The following is a 21,035-nucleotide window of genomic DNA, read 5'->3' on the forward strand; positions in this document are numbered from 1 at the left end:
GCCATGGGTGAAGTAAATAAATACTGATAAGATAGTGATTTACATAAAATATATAAGACCCCACCTGAATTTCTGCTTTGACCGGCATTGGATTTGTAATTTGCTCTGTATAAACTTATTTTTATACAAATGTCTCCTGTCCAATTGACCTGGTTTAGTTTGTAAAGGGATTTTTCTAAACCTGGCAATACACATGAAATAATTGTCGACTGGCCGCTATTCATCTGGACCCCATACACGTGTATGCCCGGCTGAGCGCGCATGTTTATTTAAACTGGGATAGGGGGTTAAGCTGCTGCTGCTAAGCTCCTCTGGGGAGGGGCTTGGGAACAAGGGATCGGGCATGCTGAAAACGTATCTCTCTTTCCCCTGACATCTGCCGTCTAAAGAGAGTCGAGAGGCCCCAAATACATTCGATCATTGGGCTGATCAACTGAAATCAAAGGGTTCGAACAACTTTTATATTAAGCATACGGCCAAGTTTAAAGGAGGACCTGTCTGAGCTCTCCTGACATGTCTGTTATAGTAAATTCTTCTATTCCCCATGAAATAACAATTCTGGAGCAATTTTTTTCAGAATTCTGTGTTGCGCCGTTCCTCTGTTATTCCTGCTGGAAATGTATACATAAATTGACAACTGGGTGTTACCATTTCCCTTGTCAAAGAGGCGCGTCCCTACACAGACTGAGCACTGATTGGACAGGGTCAGTCTGTGTAGAGAAACCCCCCTAACTGGTAACACCCAGTTGTAAATTTAGTCATACATTTCTAGGAGGAATAACAGAGGTACGGCACAATCACTGTGATCTAAGAAAAGATGCTCCAGAATTGTTATTTTGTGGGGAATACAATTATTTACTAAAACAGACATGTCAGGAGAGGGGACAGGTCCGATTTAAGGGTGAAATCACCCTAACTGAACCATATAACGCATACTTCTCAACTTTTAAGAAAAGACTTTAGACAGACCCCGTGGGTGGAGCGCTTTACACTGCCACTTAATATATAGACTATGCTGTCAAAATGCCTCTGACCTAATGCCCTTGAATCATGCCTAAAAAATACATAACAATGCCAGCCAAAGTGACAGTAAAATAGTGCCAGCTTCTGTGCCCCCATAAGAATGCCAGCAAAACTGCCTGTACAATAGTGCCAACTACAGTGCCCCCCAAAAGAGTGACAGAGAAACGGCCTCTAAAATAGTGCCAGCCACATTTCCCCCATAAGAGTGACCGCAACAGTGCCACCCACAGGGCCCCCTATATAACCGCCAGAAACAGTGATCACTACATAACTGGCACCTACAGCACCCCTTATATATATGCCAGCCACAGTACCCCATGTATGAAGTGGGATGATATGATGACGCCAGTGATGATGCAGGGTTGGCACTAGAGGTTGTCATTTGTACCTGCTGCCTGCACAGTAGTGCGTGCGTACCTCCATGTGCATGCAGCACAGACAAGCCTACTCTGCTGGGAGTCTCCACTTTTTCTGGGCGTCTCATAGATATTTCGGGAGATTATTATATGACATTCTATTTGGGTGTTAAATGGTCGAACAGTTGAAGTCAGGGGAAGAGCTAGGCAAATATCCAGCTGTCTACAAATACCATAGGAAATATAGTTTGTTCAATTATCCACCCAGTTATTATAGCCAACCATTGCAAAAATACTCACACCCCATATTTGTTTGAAGAGGGGGCAGGGGGACAAAAGAAAGATCGTTTTGTGTCTAGACCTGTAGAGAGTCAAATCAGGCCACTTGGGGGTTGTCTTGTCCGGCTCGTCTATAAAGTCAAGATAAACAAATTCATATTATTTCTTATTTGTTGGTCGTTCGGCCTTATCTCGAATGATCTGAAGGGTGGAATGTTTATTTCCTTCAGGCCCTGGTTGATAGCCATCACTTACGAGCTCCACTGATCGCACATTTACTAAACCCAGAGATAAAAAGTGAACCAGGTAATGGGGGAAAACGGAGAGGACGAGACTGGTGACGGAGAGGAAAACAAGAGACTGGTGACGGAGAGGAAAACAAGAAAATGCCCTTCAGGGCCCATCCATCACAGTGTCACCTGTGCAAATGACGGTGCTGCCAGGTTACTAGATGAAGTTACAGTCGTTTAACTGGTTCCCTTGAAGGGTCAAAAACAGGACAAAAAGAGGGACTCTTCAAGACTTCAGAATCACGTTGCCCAGCTCTTATCCAGAAATATATATTCCGCAAGCCGTGGCCTACTTACCATGGAGACAGAGACAGGCCCTGCTATGGTTGTGGTTCCCATTACTAAACCATTTCTGCCCAAACACCAACTTCATATTCCTCCAGATTTGTCCCTTCCTTGTTTAACCCCTTTTCGCCGCAGCCAATTTTGATGGTTCATTTTTGTTTTTCTCCTCACCGCCTTTTAAGGGCCAAATTAATTTTCCAGCATATTCTGCGGGTCAATACGATTACAGCGATACCAAACTTACATTGTTTTTTATGATTTACTACATTTACGAAAAAGAAACAATTTGTTAAAAAAATAAAATTGTTTTGTGTCACCATAACTTTTAATTTTTCCTCTTTTTTTCCGGTACATACAAATTTTCTTCCATTCTTTCCGGGAGCTAAAGTAACAGAAAAACACATTATATTATATAAATTTTGACTTTTACGAATGTGGCAATAACAATTATTTTTTTATTTTTTTTTATCGTTACTGTGAAATGTGAAAAATGTTTTAATTAGTTTCAATATTTTTTTTGTACATTATTAAAAACTTGATTTAACTTTTTTTTTTATCCCCCCAGGGGACTGAATAAGTACAATACACTGCAAAACGTATGTATTGTATTATACTGTGCTATGTACCATATCCTTTTAAGTCCTTCCTCGACAACCATCGGCACCCCACTATCACGTCACAGGGGGGGGGGGGAGCTGGTGATGGGTTGCCAGAGGTGGCTCCCCTACTATGTCTTACAGCTTAGATGCTGCGATTGACCGTGGCATCTAAGTAGTTAAATGGCTGGGATTGGAGTTCTCTCTGATCCTGGCTGTTAGTGTGAGGTGTCAGCTGTAATACACACCTGACATCCACAACGAATGCAGATTCCAATTAGGGTCTTCGTCGCAGATTTCGCTGCAGGTGGTAAGGGCTCGTCCACACGCTGCGGAATTGCCAAGTTTTTTCCGGCCAGATTTTCGGACGGAAAATACGCCGCGTAATACAGTAGCAGCAAAGTGGATGAGATTTAACAAATCTCATCCAAACGCTGCGTATAAATTGCGAGCAGTAATTGACCTGCGGTGCGTATTTTTCGTACCTCAGCATGTCCATTCCTGCTGCGGAAAGTGGACAGAATTGCTGCGCTTTTCAGAGAAGATGTCATCACCATCTCCTGACATTGTGAAAAACGCAGCAAAATACACACCGTTTTCTGCCGTAATTCCGTTTTGTGTGGACAAACCCTAAGTCAATGGGTCCAGGTGGTTCTGCTGTTATCCACCATACATGAAAGGCACAAGTCAAGTGTGAACATAGCCTAACACTGAACTTGGGAAGTTGTGGGTGAGGATGTGTTTTCAGCCTAGTCAGGATGTGCATAGGATGTACTAGTGCTTGGTGAGTTTGGGCTCCATTTTCGCATTACTATGGGGCCCTATCTCCTCAGTGTATGCAAGAAAATCGATATGGTAGCCAGGGGCATAACTAGGAAAGACTGGGAATTCTTTTGACTGCCCCCCTCCCCTGGGTGCCACACACAGCCCCCCTTGCAGATACAGCCCCCTGTAGATACTGCCATACAGCTCCCTGTAGACAGTGCCATACAGCTCCCTGTAGACAGTGCCATACAGCCTCGCCGTAGGTAGTGTCACACTCCCCTTATCAATAGTGTAGATTGACTCCACTTATCAACCTTGTAGATAGTGCCATACAGCCCCCTTCTAGATAGAGCCCCCTATAGATAGCACCATACAGCCCCCCCATAGATACTGCTATACAGCCCCCCTGTAGATAGCGCCATACAGCCCCCCGTATCTAGCCCTCCAAACAAATAAAACAAAAAAAATTATACTCACCCGCAACGAATGGAGCTGCTCCAAAGCATCAACGTCGACGGGATCCTTGCATAGGCCGGCGTGATACAGTTATGTCAGGGCTGCAAACTGAACGTAGCCTGAAGAATAGTAAATGGCAGAGGAGGAGATGCCTCCCTGCTCCGCCATAGTGTTCAATAGTATCTGCGTCCTGTAGCGCCCATGGCCGCGGGCCGTCGGGTTCACTCACCTCCCGACGCCCGCAGCCATGGATCTGTGAGCGCTGGCCTCCGTCTCCCTCCTAGGAGATGCCAGCGCTCACTTCCGCTCCGTCCGGCCGGGTCCCGTAGGGTGCGCGCGCACGCTCGCGCCCGCTCTTAAAGGGCCAGCGCGCGCACCTGAAAACAATTATCATTAACCCACGTGATTCCCTGCCCTATAAGAATGCCCCAGCCCTTCTGATCCTTGCCTGAGCGTTGTTAGTCTTTCCCTGTCTGTCTCGCAAATGGTCCCTTAAGTGTCTCCCGTTCCAGCTGTTACCCGTGCCCTGTTACCGTTCCTGTATTCCGCATTGTTCCTGTGCCTACCCGTGTTCAAGTGCCGTCTGCCACGTCAAGTGCCGTCTGCCACGTCAAGTGTCGTCTGCCACGTCAAGGGCCGTCTGCCACGTCAAGTGTCATCTGCCACGTCAAGTGCTATCTGCTCATCGGATACTGCCCGCCACGTCTGGCGCCACTTTCCGCACCTGCCTCCATCTGTGCTGAAGCCACAGTCACTGCCCGGACTATTTCAGGTACCTTAAGCATTACTGTCTATCTTACTTTCACATAGACTGCGACCTGGTCAGCTGCCTCCCCGCTACGGCGGAGCGGCCTAGTGGGTCCACAAACCCAGTGACCGTGACACGTCCTAAGGACACAGATACTATTTAATGTGGCGTCGCTACCGCTGTAGCAGCCGTAGTTGCACCACCGGGCATGAGGGAGCCCATGCCTGTGGCCAGCAAGGGCCCCCTCATGCTACGGGCCCCTTCGCAGCCACTATGGCTGCTACAGCGGCAGTTATTCCACTGATGGGAGCTTACATCACCGGAGTCCGGGTAAATCTGTGAATGCCTGCTCGAATTTCACTCCCATACTGCCCAATATTTAACACCATTTTCTGCCTAAATAATATCTAACTAGAGTGTCCACATAGACTTCCATAACATGCCTATATAATAGTTCTATACAGTAAAAACATTACAGTGCCATACAGTGCACAAATAAAAGCCCTATACCGTGCCTACATTTTAGTTCTATAGAGTAAAACATTACAGTGCCACACAGCGTACTAATAACAGTCCTAATCCGTGCCTACCGTACATAATAGTTCTATACAGTAAAAACATCACATTGCCATACAGTGCACAGATAACAGTCCTACACCGTACCTACATAATTATATACAGTAAAAACATCACAGTGCCATACAGTGCACAGATAACAGTCCTATACCGTACCTACATAATTATATACAGTAAAAACATGATATTACCATACAGTGTACAAATAACAGTCCTATACCGTGCCAACATAATAGTTATATACAGTAAAAACATTATAGTGCCATACAGTGTATATAACAGGCCTATACCGTACCTACATAATTATATACAGTAAAAACATGATATTACCATACAGTCCACAGATAACAGTCCTATACCGTGCCAACATAATAGTTATATACAGTAAAAACATCACAGTGCCATACAGTGCACAGATAACAGTCCTATACCGTGCCAACATAATAGTTATATACAGTAAAAACATGATATTACCATACAGTCCACAGATAACAGTCCTATACCGTACCTACATAATAGTTCTATACAGTAAAAACATCACAGTGCCATACAGTGCACAGATAACAGTCCTATACCGTGCCAACATAATAGTTATATACAGTAAAAACATTATAGTGCCATACAGTGCACAGATAACAGTCCTATACCGTACCTACATAATTATATACAGTAAAAACATTATATTACCATACAGTGCACAGATAACAGCTCTATACCGTACCTACATAATAGTTATATACAGTAAAAACATTATAGGGCCATACAGTGTAGCTAACAGTCCTATACCGTACCTACATAATAGTTCTATATATGAAAACTTTATAGTGCCATACAGTGCACAAATAACAGTCCTATACGTTACTAAATAATAATACGGCTGGGGCCATGACAAAGGTCTAAGATGATCCAGAAACAAGCCAGGCTCTTACGAGGAGGAGGCAGCCGCCACCCCATTAGGACATTTGATAGATACCGGAAAGTTGTGGTCTGCAACCTGTGGCTCTCCAGCCGTGGGGAAACTACAACTCTGCAGGCTGTCAGGGCATGCTGAGAGTTGTAGTTTCACCATAGCTGAAGATCCACGGGTTGCAGACCACTGTGCTCTGATTCTGAGTCTTTTTAAAGAACAACCCATAAAAAATGTGTTTCAAAGTCATAAAACTAATAAAAAACAAAAGTAACAAAATAAAATATTTATAAGTCCCTGAAAAGGCCGTTTTATTGGCACATTTTGGAGTTTGTGGAAGGACCTCATTGTCTCCTGTGTCTTGTGAAAACATTATTGAAGTCGTTGTGGGCTTAATGATTAACCAGGTCTCTCCACACACTTCTATAATAATGAATTCCCACAAGTCTCTCTGTAATTGCTCTATTTTTATCAGTTCTTAATAAGTAACCGAGACATAAGAAAACAAATCCACCTGCCTCCAACATACCGACAGACCCGGCATTGTTCCCTGTGTTTACCAGAATTCTGCATTATTAGCCTGCAAATGGGATTTATTCATCCAGTTTAGGCCCGGACTGACCATTGGGCATTAGGACAGTGCCCGGAGGCCCATGGTCAGAAGGAACCATCGTCCTCTTAGTCCATTGCAAAAGCTTAATGCAAATGATAAGTGCTCCTCAAATGCTGTTTTTTTTTTTTACCAAAACCATGTGTATCATGGCTATAGTGGTTGGCAAAGGGCCCATGACTTTAATATCATGGGCCCGAATCACTCCGTTTCGAAATAAATGGAACTTCGTATTGCCTCCCCTTTAAGGATAATTCTCGGTGTACGTTGCTAAGTAAAATGGCCTTGATGAACTGATATGTGATGCAGTCGTACCCGGGCCCTAGTACATGAGGGGCCCAAGGCCCCTTTATCACATAAGAGGACACCAGGTGTGGGGGGGGGGGGGTGTTACAGATTTTTTTATTGGGCCCAGGGGCTTCAAGTTACACTTCAAAATAGCTTCACCAACTACAGGAGGGGCTGGTCCTTTATTTGCCTCCCACCCCCTTTGAGTGACCCATGGCCACCCTTTTTTTTTTATGATGTTGCACACTTACCAAATTATTCCAAATTGTGGGATATTTGCATGCACTGCCCCGTTCTCAAAGGGAACACCCCTAAAATAGACAGAAACGCCCCGTTTAATGCACATTTACATAACCATGCCCCTTATTTAATTTTGTTGTGAGTGAATGGGAACTTTCTTGTTCACACCCACGGGTGGAAAACCTAAGCAGGCCTAATACTTCTAACAGCTGAGATTTTGTTACGATTGTATCCAGTTTTGAAGCCGGACTAAGGCCTCATGCACACGACCGTAGTGTTTTTCTGGTCCGCAAATTCCAGGACCGTGTTCCGTGAAATGTCATCCGCAGTTCATCCGTATGTAATCCGCAGTTCATCCGTATGTAATCCGCAAAATGCGGATGAAAAAAAAAAAGCCTAGGTAAAGCAGGATGACGACAGAACTCATTCCCGGTCGTCGCCTAACAACATTTCCGCAAATCCGCAAACTGCGGATGACACATTATATCCGCAATTTCCACGGGCCCATTGACTTCTATTGGCATGTCCGCATCTAATTTGCGGCCCGTAATAAGACATGTCCTGAGTTTCTGCGGCACGGATTTGCGGACATGCGGAGACCAGTGAAAACACGGATAGTGTGTATGGGCCCATAGAAATGAATGGGTCCGCAATTCTCCCGTGGATTTGCGGGGGAATTGCGGACGCAAAAACACGGTCGTGTGCATGGGGCCTTATACATTTTACCTGCGCTGATACATTGTAGCACACTATCAGAACAGGAGAGAGATTTGTGCTGCTAATATGTTTACCTCACAGAGGATTGTCTAGACTGGATACGATTGTAGCAAACCTTCAGCTGTGAGAAGTACTGGGTTTGTAAGGTTTCAAGTCTCTAGATGAAACAAAAATATTGACATTCACTGACAGCAAGTGGAGATCTTAATCATGGTGAGGAATTTAAACACAAATGATATATAAGAGAGCTTTCAATAAAATAACTATTCATTATACAATAATTAAAGGGGCTGTATGAGGTCTGCTTCAAGTGAATAAAACTGAGATGCAATACCAGATACAGCCTATGGACACGAGAGGCGCCAGTTCTTTCTAATATCATATAACCCTATTATAGGGGATCCTCATCTCTTAGCCAGAATGGAGAGAAGTTATAAAGAGTGTCTCTGTCTCTCCCTGGAGGACCTGTCCTGTATTACACAGACAACACATTGATATGAATGGACACTGTGTAATTCTTAATATCCCCTGTGGAGGCGCTGCAGGGAAATCAAACACTTATTGCCAGGTTTCCCCGCATTTTACAGCTGATCGCATGGGTCCCAGCAGGAGGACACTTTAACAAGTAGGGATTGTCCATAGTGGAGAACCTCTTTAAGCTTTAATTAAAATAAAACTGGAAAATACCCTTTAATGGCAGATGTTCTCATGGTGAATTTAATACTAGAATGTTTGTCAGGATTAATCTGTGAGTCTAAAAGTCAACTATGGTCTTATCTGTCATTTCAGGGCTCTGGTGGTGAGGGGGTTAATATCACCACTCATGAACTTGGCGGCAGCTGCATGTCTCTCACACCTGCAGATACCTGCAGAGTCCCAGCCGCCGTACAATGGGTTTGTTACTCTTTCTCAGGGGGTTTTATATGGGTGTTGTAAATACAAATCTCTTGCTGTAATTTTCCATGTCGTAAAAGCGAGTCCTGATTCTAGATCCGACCTGCAGGACTTCGGAGGGCACCAGTCGTTCTCTTCATTAATGTCGATGCCAAATGTAGTGGTCAGGACTAGACTTGGGGATGTCCTCCTTGAAACAACCGCTTATGACTGTGTAATAATGAAGGTTGCATTGAGACCGGTTCCTTAACCCCTTGGAGCAGGGTCGTAGCTAAGGTGGGAGCTGGTGTGCAAGGTGGCGTAGGTGGCGCCAATGAGAAGCCAGCAGAGCTGGGAGACTGTCCTGCAGGAAAGATAAGAAGTAAATCGTAGCTACGCTTCTACTTTGTAGTACCCTGATGTGTATGTGCCTTAACGCACCATGACATCTTCATGTGGGCACAGCAATTGTGCCCATGTGATCACCAGTGGGAGAGTGGCTATGATCGATAGTAATGGCCAAGATCAGAGAAAACTCTAACCCTGGTTGTTTAAGACTTTAGGTGCTGAAAGTACTGATCCTTTTTTTTCCACTCCAGCAGACCCGGCATTATGATGGCTGGGGCAAAGAATTTTATACCGTGTAGGGTCCCCTGGGCTGTCCTGTGGTCATACCTATTAGGGCACACATTAAGTATACCCTACCTAGGTGCGGGACAATCTCTCTTGGTGCCCAAGGCAGCGATTTCAGACTTCATCTACCCCCTACTCTAGATCCCTGATCAGCAAGATAGCAGTCATTGATTAAGTTGCCCCATGTGTCTGCCCTCTTCCTCACCAATCCCTAGCACTCTGATGAATAATTATACTTTTGCAGTTCCTCTCCTGTAAACGTGTTTTATGTAAAATCCCGGATGGATCACCTGTATGTATATAATCGAATACAAATAACTAAAGATGAGTGGACATTTTTGTCCCGCCGATTCGCCAATTTGTAGATAAGCCAGTTAATAGAACGTGATGGAGAAATTGACCTATTATTTCTTAAATTTGCGAAAGCAAATGTTAAGCCTGGCCATTGATACGCCAATGCATTGTATAGAACAGCAAATTGCAAACCAATACCCAAATTGGCTAAATTGGGAGCCAATAATGTTATGATTATTTTTAAAGAGCCACCTTAAATAAATTTTGATCAATTCATTTAAGAATGTTGCCATTACCATATTCACTGATAAAATATTCCTCCATGTAAGCACCGAGCTAGGCGACAACATCCAGTCTTGATTAAAAATCTCCTACCATTTTGTGTCTACAGCTCCTATGCAGATCTTTGAGTCTCCATGGTTAGAGACTACAAACAAACCCTGTGTGTAGTCTGATACACTCCCTCTGCCGCCTCTTCTACTGTCTGTAGGTTGGCAAGGGGGCTGAGGGAGTGGATCAGACTACTCACTACTTGTTTGTAGTCTGTTTCCATGGAGACACATAGGTCTGCATGGGAGCTGTAGACACAAAAACAGTTGGAAATTTTTACTCAAAACTATTTGCACAGCAGCTTTATGTTTTATGCATTATAGCAAGAAAAATAGTTGCAAAAGTATACATACCCTTCAAAGTAAGATGTGGTTTCCCACATTATAGGAGATACCAAAATTACTCATGAAATCTGATTATCTCCCCTATCAATGGGGCCATAGTTGTGGCCGTACCACACTATTTGGGGCTGATGACTGGTGTTGGGTGCGGTGGGGCCTTCACATTCCTTTACTATCAGTTTTATCTTTCTCATGAGTTGGTAGAATTACTGGAAATCCGGTTCTACAGGATATTTCATTGAAAAGGTAGATAATCATCCCGAATTGTTATAAAGGACCAGCCCATGTCTTAGTAGATGATTTGATGGGTCTAAAAGCAAACACCAAGAGGCGGGTATAGTTACTCTGGTTTTTCCTGCAGGGAAGACAAAGCATGACAAGGCTCCCATTAAAAACTATGGACGTTATTGAAAATTTATCGTTTGCATTGAGCAAGTAGAGGACCCCCTACATTTAGGGGACCTCCTAATGACCATCGGAAAAGCAGAAGAGAAGAAATGCCTCTGCAGAATGTAATATATAATTGCTTGTACCACTGTCTAAGTCAGGGCAACCCATTGTTGAGTTGACTGTATCATCGCTGAGGCATGGAAAACTCTGTACCTCGTACCTCACACTTGACGTGTTTAGTCAGCTCAGTCATGGGCTGGATACAACGCACCAAATATTAACCCCATTGTGAGCAAATAAGGGGTCCCATAGTGATTATGTCATATAAAACCTTTGCAGCTTGTAAATAGGACAGTAAATCCGATGTCCATTCAACTACATGAAACTAAAATGATCCGGCTCGAATTTGATTCTTAATTACTCAAAGGTCAAATCAAAGGTCACGGACCAGTTCAATTTTATTTCAGACGCAATCAAAAGCATCCTATTTCCAAGCTGCCATCGGTCCATAAGACAGCACGGTTTTATGGTAAGAAATGTATTACAAAACTTATAATGAGAACACAAAATGAATTTTGTGAATACAAAATATTATTTTGTCGAGCAATAATAATTTGTTATGCTATTTATGCGCTGCCCTTTGTCAGTTGTACATCGTAGTTTGGGTGGCAAGAATTATACCCACAAAAATAAAGAATAGAAAATGTATTTATAGATATAAAATACTATTTTAGGTCATCAAATTGTCACTTTTTTAACACTATAAGATTTTGTGACGCAGAATACAATTTTGTGATTCAATATTCACATTGTTTTGTGGCACAAACGCATTATGGGAGAATTTAGAATCATTTTACAACACAGATTTTAGTTTTTATTACAGCTGGAATTCATTTACTTAATTTTATGCATTTGGGGTATACAAAATCCATTTTGTGCTAAAATAAGTTGACACACGCCAACATCTGCCTCCCAAGCTCTGCTTGATATTTGAGTGCAGTAAAAGTGAATGCGTATACAGCTTTGTATTGTGTGTTTACATCTGTGGCCCCCAAGTGATTTGATACAGGGGGCCAGAGACATAACAATAGGAACTAAATAGATAAACCATCTGAAATTGTTTGGATAATTAAAGGGGTTCTTCACCCCTATTTGTGGAAGCAATTTGTTATGACCAGCAGGTTGGGACCCACTGGGATACTCCACCGGTTTGGTTTAGGGCCACCTCCACGGGCGTTATCTAAGTAGCCTTCCCTGTCTTGACCCTTTAACACCTATACAGGGATCTGATCTTCGCTGCGGCGAGGCTATCGGTTCGCTACTTCTTGAGGTGGTCCCAACGGTGTAGCTGCTGGCCAAACAAACTAGAAACAGGCGCAGGCTCATGGTACCTTGAAGGATGGAAGCTGACAGTGGTTTACTGGTCACAGGTGGATAGTGGATAGCTGGACACAGGTGAGTAGCAGGTAGCTGGACACAGGCAGCGGGTAGCTGGACACAGGCAGGTAGCGGGCAGCTGGACACAGGCAGGTAGCAGGTAGTTGGACACAGGCTGACAGCAGATAGCAATATCGGACTGGATACAGGCTGGTGATGGATGACCGGATATAGGCTGACAACAGATAGCAATAGCGGACTGGAATTAAGTGCACACAGGAACCTTCGCTGGATAACACTAGGTTGTTCTAATGTTGCTCAGGCACCTGGTGGAGGTGCCTTAAAGAGGCTCTGTCCCCACATTATAAGTGCCCTATCTTCTACATAATGTGATCGGTGCTGTAATGTAGATAACAACCAAGTTATGACATATTTTAGATTTATGCTAATGACTTTCTTAATGCCCAACTGAGCGTTTTTTTAGCTTTTGACCAAGTGGGCGTTTTAAAGAGAAGTGTATGACGCTGACCAATCAGTGACCAGTCAGCGTCACACACTTCTCTCCATTCATTTACTCAGCACATAGTGATCTTGCGAGATCACGATGTGCTGTAACATATTCAGACAAACGCTACTGAAGTGTCTTAAGAGTGAATAGACATCACCTCCAGCCAGGACGCGATGTCTATTCACAATCCCGACACTTTGGTAACGTTTGTGTGGGACTTAATGACAGCAAGTGTGGTCTCACGAGATCACACTGTAAATGACAGCACAGCGGGATCTCGATGTGCTGTGCTGTAAGTCCCACACAAACATTACGGAAGTGTCGGGATTGTGAATAGACATCGCGTCCTGGCTGGAAGCAATGTCTATTCACTCTCAAGACACTTCAGTAAAGTTAATGTGTGAGTAAGTGACAACACAGCGTGATCTCGTAAGATCACTATGTGTTGAGTACATGAATGGAGAGAAGTGTATGACGCTGATAGGTCACTGATTGGTCAGCGTCATACACTCCTCTCCACAACGCCCACTTGGTCAAAAGCTAAAATACGCCCAGTTGGACATTAAGAAAGTCATTAGCATAAATCTAAAATAGGTCATAACTTGGTGAAAATTTTTCTAAATAAAAAACACTGCTATAATCTACATTACAACGCGGATCACATTATGCAGAAGATAGGGCACTTATAATGTGGTGACAGAGCCTGTTTAAGTAGTCCTGAGGGCAAAAGGGATTGGATAAGTGAATTTGAATTTTGCTTGCTGTTCATCAAAGACACAGCGGCCGCGAGATGAAGGATATCAGCACATGCCACATGCCACAAGCGGCTTGGGGGATGAACAATTCACTGGAGAGGGTACAAGACCCAGAGGCTGGGACCAGCGGCAGGTGCGGAACCCGCTACCCGCATTACACAATTGATTGAAACCAATGGTCCATTCATGAAATATATATGGAACGTTGGGTCCTCAAGAATGAAGAGTGGGGGGGGATTCTCCACATGCCGATCCTGCTTATAAGAGTCCTGAACAGAGAAGAGCCCCATTCTACTGGTCACGTGCAGCCTTTTAGCCAATCACAATCCAATTTGTCACTTAGAAAGAATTTTGGGAACCCCAAGTTCTTCAATAGAACGATTCATAAATTAATAAAGATGGCCCCTAGCCTCGTGTAGAGGAGCGGTTCACTCCCCTATGCTTATGTCACGGGTGGTGACAGGTTCTCTTTAAGAAAACTGTCAATTTCACCTGTTTGAAACCATGAAGAATGCCATTAGTGGGACAGCAGTAGACGAATATAATGATCAATTGAGTCCCCATTGTTACCACCAGTTAAGGCCAGATAAGCCCTTAAGTCAATATTTGCCCACATACCATAGACCATTTTGTAGGACAATGAGTAGAATAAGGATGGGAATTAAGAGGTTACTGCTAAAGTTTAGGTGAGATACGTGAGCATCAGGTAGGAATTCCCATGCTGGGAGACTATGGCATTTCACTGAGAACCATCAGTGTTGTTGTCCGTGTGAAGCGAAACGCGTCATACTGAAAATTTCAAGATTTTAGTCTAAAAGACACATTAGCTTTAGCAAATCTCCATAGATAAGAACACGGAGTCCAAGAACAGAGATGTGTCTATAATTATGCTGCAATGTATTGTAGAAAAGGTAAATGTAATCTCAGGTATGAGAAGCTCAACTTTAGTAAAGATCCCAGAGCAACAAAAAAAACTACTATAAACAGTAAAAATAGTCATATAAGACATATTATCTGGCCCTGGACCCAAAAGGACATAAAGAGTGTGTCTTACCATTATAAACCTGTCCATATTAGGGTCTATGTACATGATAGAGGGGGATCCCATGCTCGGGACACCCTCTATGTGCCAGAATGGAAAGCCATAAGAGCAGATACGGCTGTGTCGGACTCGGCACGTCCATGATTGCCCATTCATTTGAATGGCCAACACGTAAAGCTACATTTCTCCTGCAGGTACCATCACAGGGGAAATGTGTGGCTGGCCGTGACTCCCCTGGTTATAGCAGGTCATGAGCCAACTTTTTAACTATCACTGTATCAGGCATGGCACCTTCTATGGGGTGCACCAACCAAGAGGTCCATCTCCACTCAGAATGGAGGTACGGTTGTTGATGAGTTTGGATGATATAAGAGGAAAGTGGAAGGAGCAATGGAGCATTGTGGGCAATGGAGTGGAGACCACAATAAGAAGATCTTCGTGTCCTCAACTCACTTTTTGCACAAGATGGTCATGATAGAGTAGAGCCTCTTGGTTACTTGTTACACCCTTGGACCCAATGGGGCACGTAGTTAACACAGGATAGGGTCAACTTTCCAAGAAGCCGACTTCACTGTCTGTTTTTGAAGGAGACCAAAACTACCGAGAAGAAACCATCGAAGAACATACAAACCGCATAATGATGTTGCCTTAGTTGGGTTGAAACCTCATGTCCTCAGAATTGTTTTGTGTAACTGTAAGTATAGATGATTTGGAGGCATTTTCCTATTATATTAGTATAGGGCTCCGATGCTCCTTTCCTTTAGTACAAGGAATCGTTGCTCAACCCCAACACAAAAATCTCAGGTGCCTGTTTTCAACACTAGGGGGCGATCTGTATGCAATTGTATACAGCTTTTATGAACCTAAATAGGAAGACGGCAGTGTTTGGGGTGAAAGGAAGAATTGGCTTATAATTATATTGAGGTGAGTGATGAGATGGCCGATGATGTCTTCGGAAAATCCAAATACTATGGATGAGGCCATGGGACACGTAGGCATTTCGGACCGTCACTGAAATAAGCGAAGTTGGAGCATAAAATATTGAATTTAATTGCAAGAAGTGAAATGTTTCCTTGCTCACCGGCAGTGATTTGGTACAAGATGCTTGATTTAGGGCTGTGTACATCAGATTGTTAGACCAGAATCCAGTAAACAAGTCTTGTGACTGGTATCACCCACTTATCCCTGGTAAATATGAACATTATGCATTGTGCACTGTCTGCGAAACAAGGGGGAGCTGTACTTCCAGTCGACTTAAGCAGATGGAAACACATTTCTCTTTGTCGACCAAAAAATAAAGGGCATTTTGCACAAATATTTTTTTTACAATTTGCCAGTAGCACATTCATCAGGAATCTCGCTTGACCAGAAAAATGTGTTTTGTGAGCACAATCCTTATCTTGTCACATCTGTGTAAAAAGCAACCACTTGGCAGATTAGAGACGTTCGTTGATTTTTATGCTTACCGATGTAAAGAGCAACTATTTTGACCTAAAGGGTCTCTCCAGTTTTACTAAAAGGCTAATTAGACCCGAGAAAGTATTGCTATTTTTGAGTCCTTACAGGGGTAATCCCATCAAATTGACCCCTGTCCTGTTTCTTATCAAGCATATAGCCTTCCCTTTACGTAAAACAATGTGCTACAGTAATTTTCGTCAATTTACTTGAATTGGCGGCATCCAATACCCCTGTGTAGGTGCCAGCAGCTCCCACTGGCAATAGCAGTTGATCACCAGGGATTCCAGCAGCCACGATACCTTAAATACTGCTCATTGCCCGGCATGACAAAAAGTTGTCATGGTGAATGGGACAGTCCCTTTAAAGGTTCCATTGATTTTAGGCATTTCTGCAATTTTATTACTTTACGATGTCAAAGACGAGTGATAGTTCTCCTTTAGGGAAGGTCAATCCTATTTGACCCATTTGTCTGTATTCGGCCTCTGACTGGCATTTCTGTAGCTTGGCACAGCACCGTAGTGAAAGCAATGGAACAAGCCAAAGGCTAATCATTGCCAAAGGGGTACAGCCACATGTTTACAAAAGTAACCCTTCATTATGGCCATCAGTGAGGGCCGCACTTCCTTGACCGCTTTGACTTTGATCAACATGACACTTCCATTACACAGAATTGCGAAGCAAGAACATTCAGGGCCAAAGGGATGTGGCCTTGTGGCAAAGATACTGACCCCAATGCCTAAATTGTAAAAAACTATTGAATTGAAAACTGAATTGGTCCAAGCAGAGCAGCATCCTCTAATCTACCGGGAACCCAAAACAGGACCTGTCTCTGGGGCCACACTATGCAGTGTGTGTTTTCTGTACTACAAGCTATGACTGTTTGGGTCTTATAGAGCATAGTGCATACTGATAAGCAGGGACGTAACTAAAAAAGACTGGGCCCCATTGAAAACTCTTGACTGGGGCACCCCCAGGTGCCATACATGGCCCCCCTTATAGATAGTGCCCCCTGTAGATTGTGCCATACGGCCCCCTGTAGACAGTGCTATACAGCCCCCCTTTAGACAGTGCTATACAGCCCCCTTGTAGATTGTGCCATACAGCCCTGTGTAGATATTGCCATAAAGCCTCCCTGTATATAGTGCTATGCAGCTCCCCCTGTACATAGTGCCACACAGCCCCCCTCCCTTTTATATAGTGCCACACAGCCCCCCCTTAGTAGCTAGTGCCCGACACAGCCCCCCTGTAGATAGCGCTACACACGGCCCCCTTGTAAAAAGTGCCATACAGCCCCCCTAGTAGATAGAGCTACACAGCCCTCCCTTAGTAGTGCCACACAGTGCCCCCTTAGTAGTGCCACAAAGCACCCCCTTAGTAGTGCCACACAGTCCCCTGTATATAGTGCCTCAAAGCTCCCCATTGGGTATAGTGCCACACAGCCACCACTTGTATATAGTACCACACAGCCCCCCTATTATATAGTCCCACCCTGCTTCCCCCTTCTATATACTGCCATCCTGCTCCTCCCCTTGTATATAGTGCCACCTTGCTCCCCCTTCTATATAGTGCCACCCTGCTCCCCCTTGTATATAGTTCCACCCCTCTCCCTCCTTGTATATAGTTCCACCCCTCTCCCTCCTTGTATATAGTGCCACCCCTATCCCTCCTTGTATATAGTGCCACCCTCGCCCTCCTTGTATATAGTGTCACCCTGCTCCCCCCTTGTATATATAGTACCACCCTGCTCCCCCTTGTATATATAATGCCACCCAGCTCCCCCTTGTTTATAGTGCCTCAGAGCCCCGCCCCCAATTTTTTTTATTATTCTTACCTTGTTCCGTTCTTGTAACGGACGGAGCACTGCAGAGGCTCCGGTCAGGACACATGTGCAGACTAGCGTGATGCAGTGACATCATCACACCAGCCTGCACAGGGAGTCTTTCCAGCACCTTATAGGCTTATAGGTTCCAGCACCTTATAGGCTCCTGCAACCTCAGGGCCGATTCTAGCTTTTCTGCTGCCTGAGACAAAAACTGAACCCCCCCCCCCCCTAATTTTGATTGACATCCCCCTGGCTGTTTTACATCACTACCAGCCTCCTCAAATTCTTGCAGTTGCGCCATTGCCTTGAACTTCCCTGGCATGTGCAGTGCAGCGATGAAGCCGGGCAGAGTGCACCTCGATGCATGGTGCGTGACCAAGTAGTACAAGGCAATGGCGTATCTGAGAAAGTTGTATCAGCCAGGGGGATGTCAATCAAACAAGGAAAGGTGGGTTTGGAGGCAGGACTATGTGGCTCTTCAGGATAGCGGCACCGCCCCATGACCCTTTAATGAGTAATTAGCATATACTGTGCGCCATTTTAAAAGTAAATTTTATAGATTTTGCTGGCTACATCTGAAAAAAACATATATTGGGGAATGTTTGGAAATATTGTCAGGTTATGTAAGTCCGCATGGTGGCGGTTCAAGGGGTTAAAACTACCAGACAGGTTCCCATTAAATATACAATGAATTGAAAACAATTCCATCTGCCCTGCAATTTTGTTATTATAAATATATTCTATATAATTACAGCGTCAGAACCAAGCTCATACATATATACAGTACAAGAACCAAGCTCAATACATATATACAGTACCAAAACCAAGCTCAGTAGATAAATACAGCACCAGAACCAAGCTCAGTACATAAATACAGCACTAGAACAAAGCTCAGTACATATATACAGCCCCAGAACCAAGCTTATTACATATATACATCCCCAGAACCAAGCTTAATACATAAATACAGCCCCAGAACTAAGCTCAGTACATATATACAGCACCAGAACCAAACTCCATACACAAATACAGCCACAGAACCAAGCTCAGTACATATATACAGCACCAGAACTAAGGTCAGTATATATATACCAAACTCGGCACATACAGTGAAGGAAATAAGTATTTGATTCCTTGCTGATTTTGTAAGTTTGCCCACTGTCAAAGACGTGAACAGTCTAGAATTTTTAAGCTAGGTTAATTTTACCAGTGAGAGATAGATTATATTTAAAAAAAAAACTGAAAATCACATAGTCAAAATTATATATATTTATTTGCATTGTGCACAGAGAAATAAGTATTTGATCCCCTACCAACCATTAAGAGTTCAGCCTCCTCCAGACCAGTTACACGCTCCAAATCAACTTGGTGCCTGCATTAAAGACAGCTGTCTTAAATGGTCACCTGTATAAAAGACTCCTGTCCACAGACTCAATTAATCAGTCTGACTCTAACCTCTACAACATGGGCAAGACCAAAGAGCTTTCTAAGGATGTCAGGGACAAGATCATAGACCTGCACAAGGCTGGAATGGGCTACAAAACCATAAGTAAGACGCTGGGTGAGAAGGAGACAACTGTTAGTGCAATAGTAAGAAAATGGAAGACATACAAAATGACTGTCAATCGACATCGATCTGGGGCTCCATGCAAAATCTCACCTCGTGGGGTATCCTTGATCCTGAGGAAGGTGAGAGCTCAGCCGAAAATTACACGGGGGAAACTTGTTAATGATCTCAAGGCAGCTGGGACCACAGTCACCAAGAAAACCATTGGTAACACATTACGCCGTAATGGATTAAAATCCTGCAGTGCCCGCAAGGTCCCCCTGCTCAAGAAGGCACATGTACAGGCCCGTCTGAAGTTTGCAAATGAACATCTGGATGATTCTGAGAGTGATTGGGAGAAGGTGATGTGGTCAGATGAGACTAAAATTGAGCTCTTTGGCATTAACTCAACTCGCCGTGTTTGGAGGAAGAGAAATGCTGCCTATGACCCAAAGAACACCGTCACCACTGTCAAGCATGGAGGTGGAAACATTATGTTTTGGGGGTGTTTCTCTGCTAAGGGCACAGGACTACTTCACCGCATCAATGGGAGAATGGATGGAGCCATGTACCGTCAAATCCTGAGTGACAACCTCCTTCCCTCCACCAGGACATTAAAAATGGCTCGTGGCTGGGTCATCCAGCACGACAATGACCCGAAGCATACAGCCAAGGCAACAAAGCAGTGGCTCAAAAAGAAACACATTAAGGTCATGGAGTGGCCTAGCCAGTCTCCAGACCTTAATCCCATCGAAAACTTATGGAGGGAGCTGAAGATCCGAGTTGCCAAGCGACAGCCTCGAAATCTTAATGATTTACAGATGATCTGCAAAGAGGAGTGGGCCAAAATTCCATTTAACATGTGTGCAAACATCATCATCAACTACAAAAAACGTCTGACTGCTGTGCTTGCCAACAAGGGTTTTGCCACCAAGTATTAAGTCTTGTTTGCCAAAGGGATCAAATACTTATTTCTCTGTGCACAATGCAAATAAATATATATAATTTGGACTATGTGATTTTCTGTTTTTTTTTTTTTTAGATAATCTATCTCTCACTGGTAAAATTAACCTAGACTAAAAATTATAGACTGTTCATGTCTTTGACAGTGGACAAACTTACAAAATCAGCAAGGGATCAAATACTTATTTCCTTCACTGTATATACAAAACCAGAACTAATACAACTCAATTTAGTGCAACTCCTGCCCTATAGGTTTGTACGGCGTAAAACTACAGCTCCCAGCATGGCCCGAACAATGGCATGATTATGCTGGAAGATGCTGTTTCACAAAAAAAAAATCATATCAAAATCATACCACCAATCATCTCATTGCTCATCTCATTGCAGATCATACAGTGACTATATTACTGATTAGAGGCAGAATAAACATTTACGTTAAGTGACTCACCGGTGACATCTTAGATTCTAGTTCTTTTTTTCTTTACTTCTCTATCCGGTGCAGACCTCTATGATGACTTCGCCCGGCCACAACCCATTTCTGCAGTTTTCCGCTCAGATGTCTTCAGC

Source organism: Rhinoderma darwinii, chromosome 5 (assembly GCF_050947455.1).
Source record: "Rhinoderma darwinii isolate aRhiDar2 chromosome 5, aRhiDar2.hap1, whole genome shotgun sequence".
Classification (NCBI taxonomy): domain Eukaryota; kingdom Metazoa; phylum Chordata; class Amphibia; order Anura; family Rhinodermatidae; genus Rhinoderma; species Rhinoderma darwinii.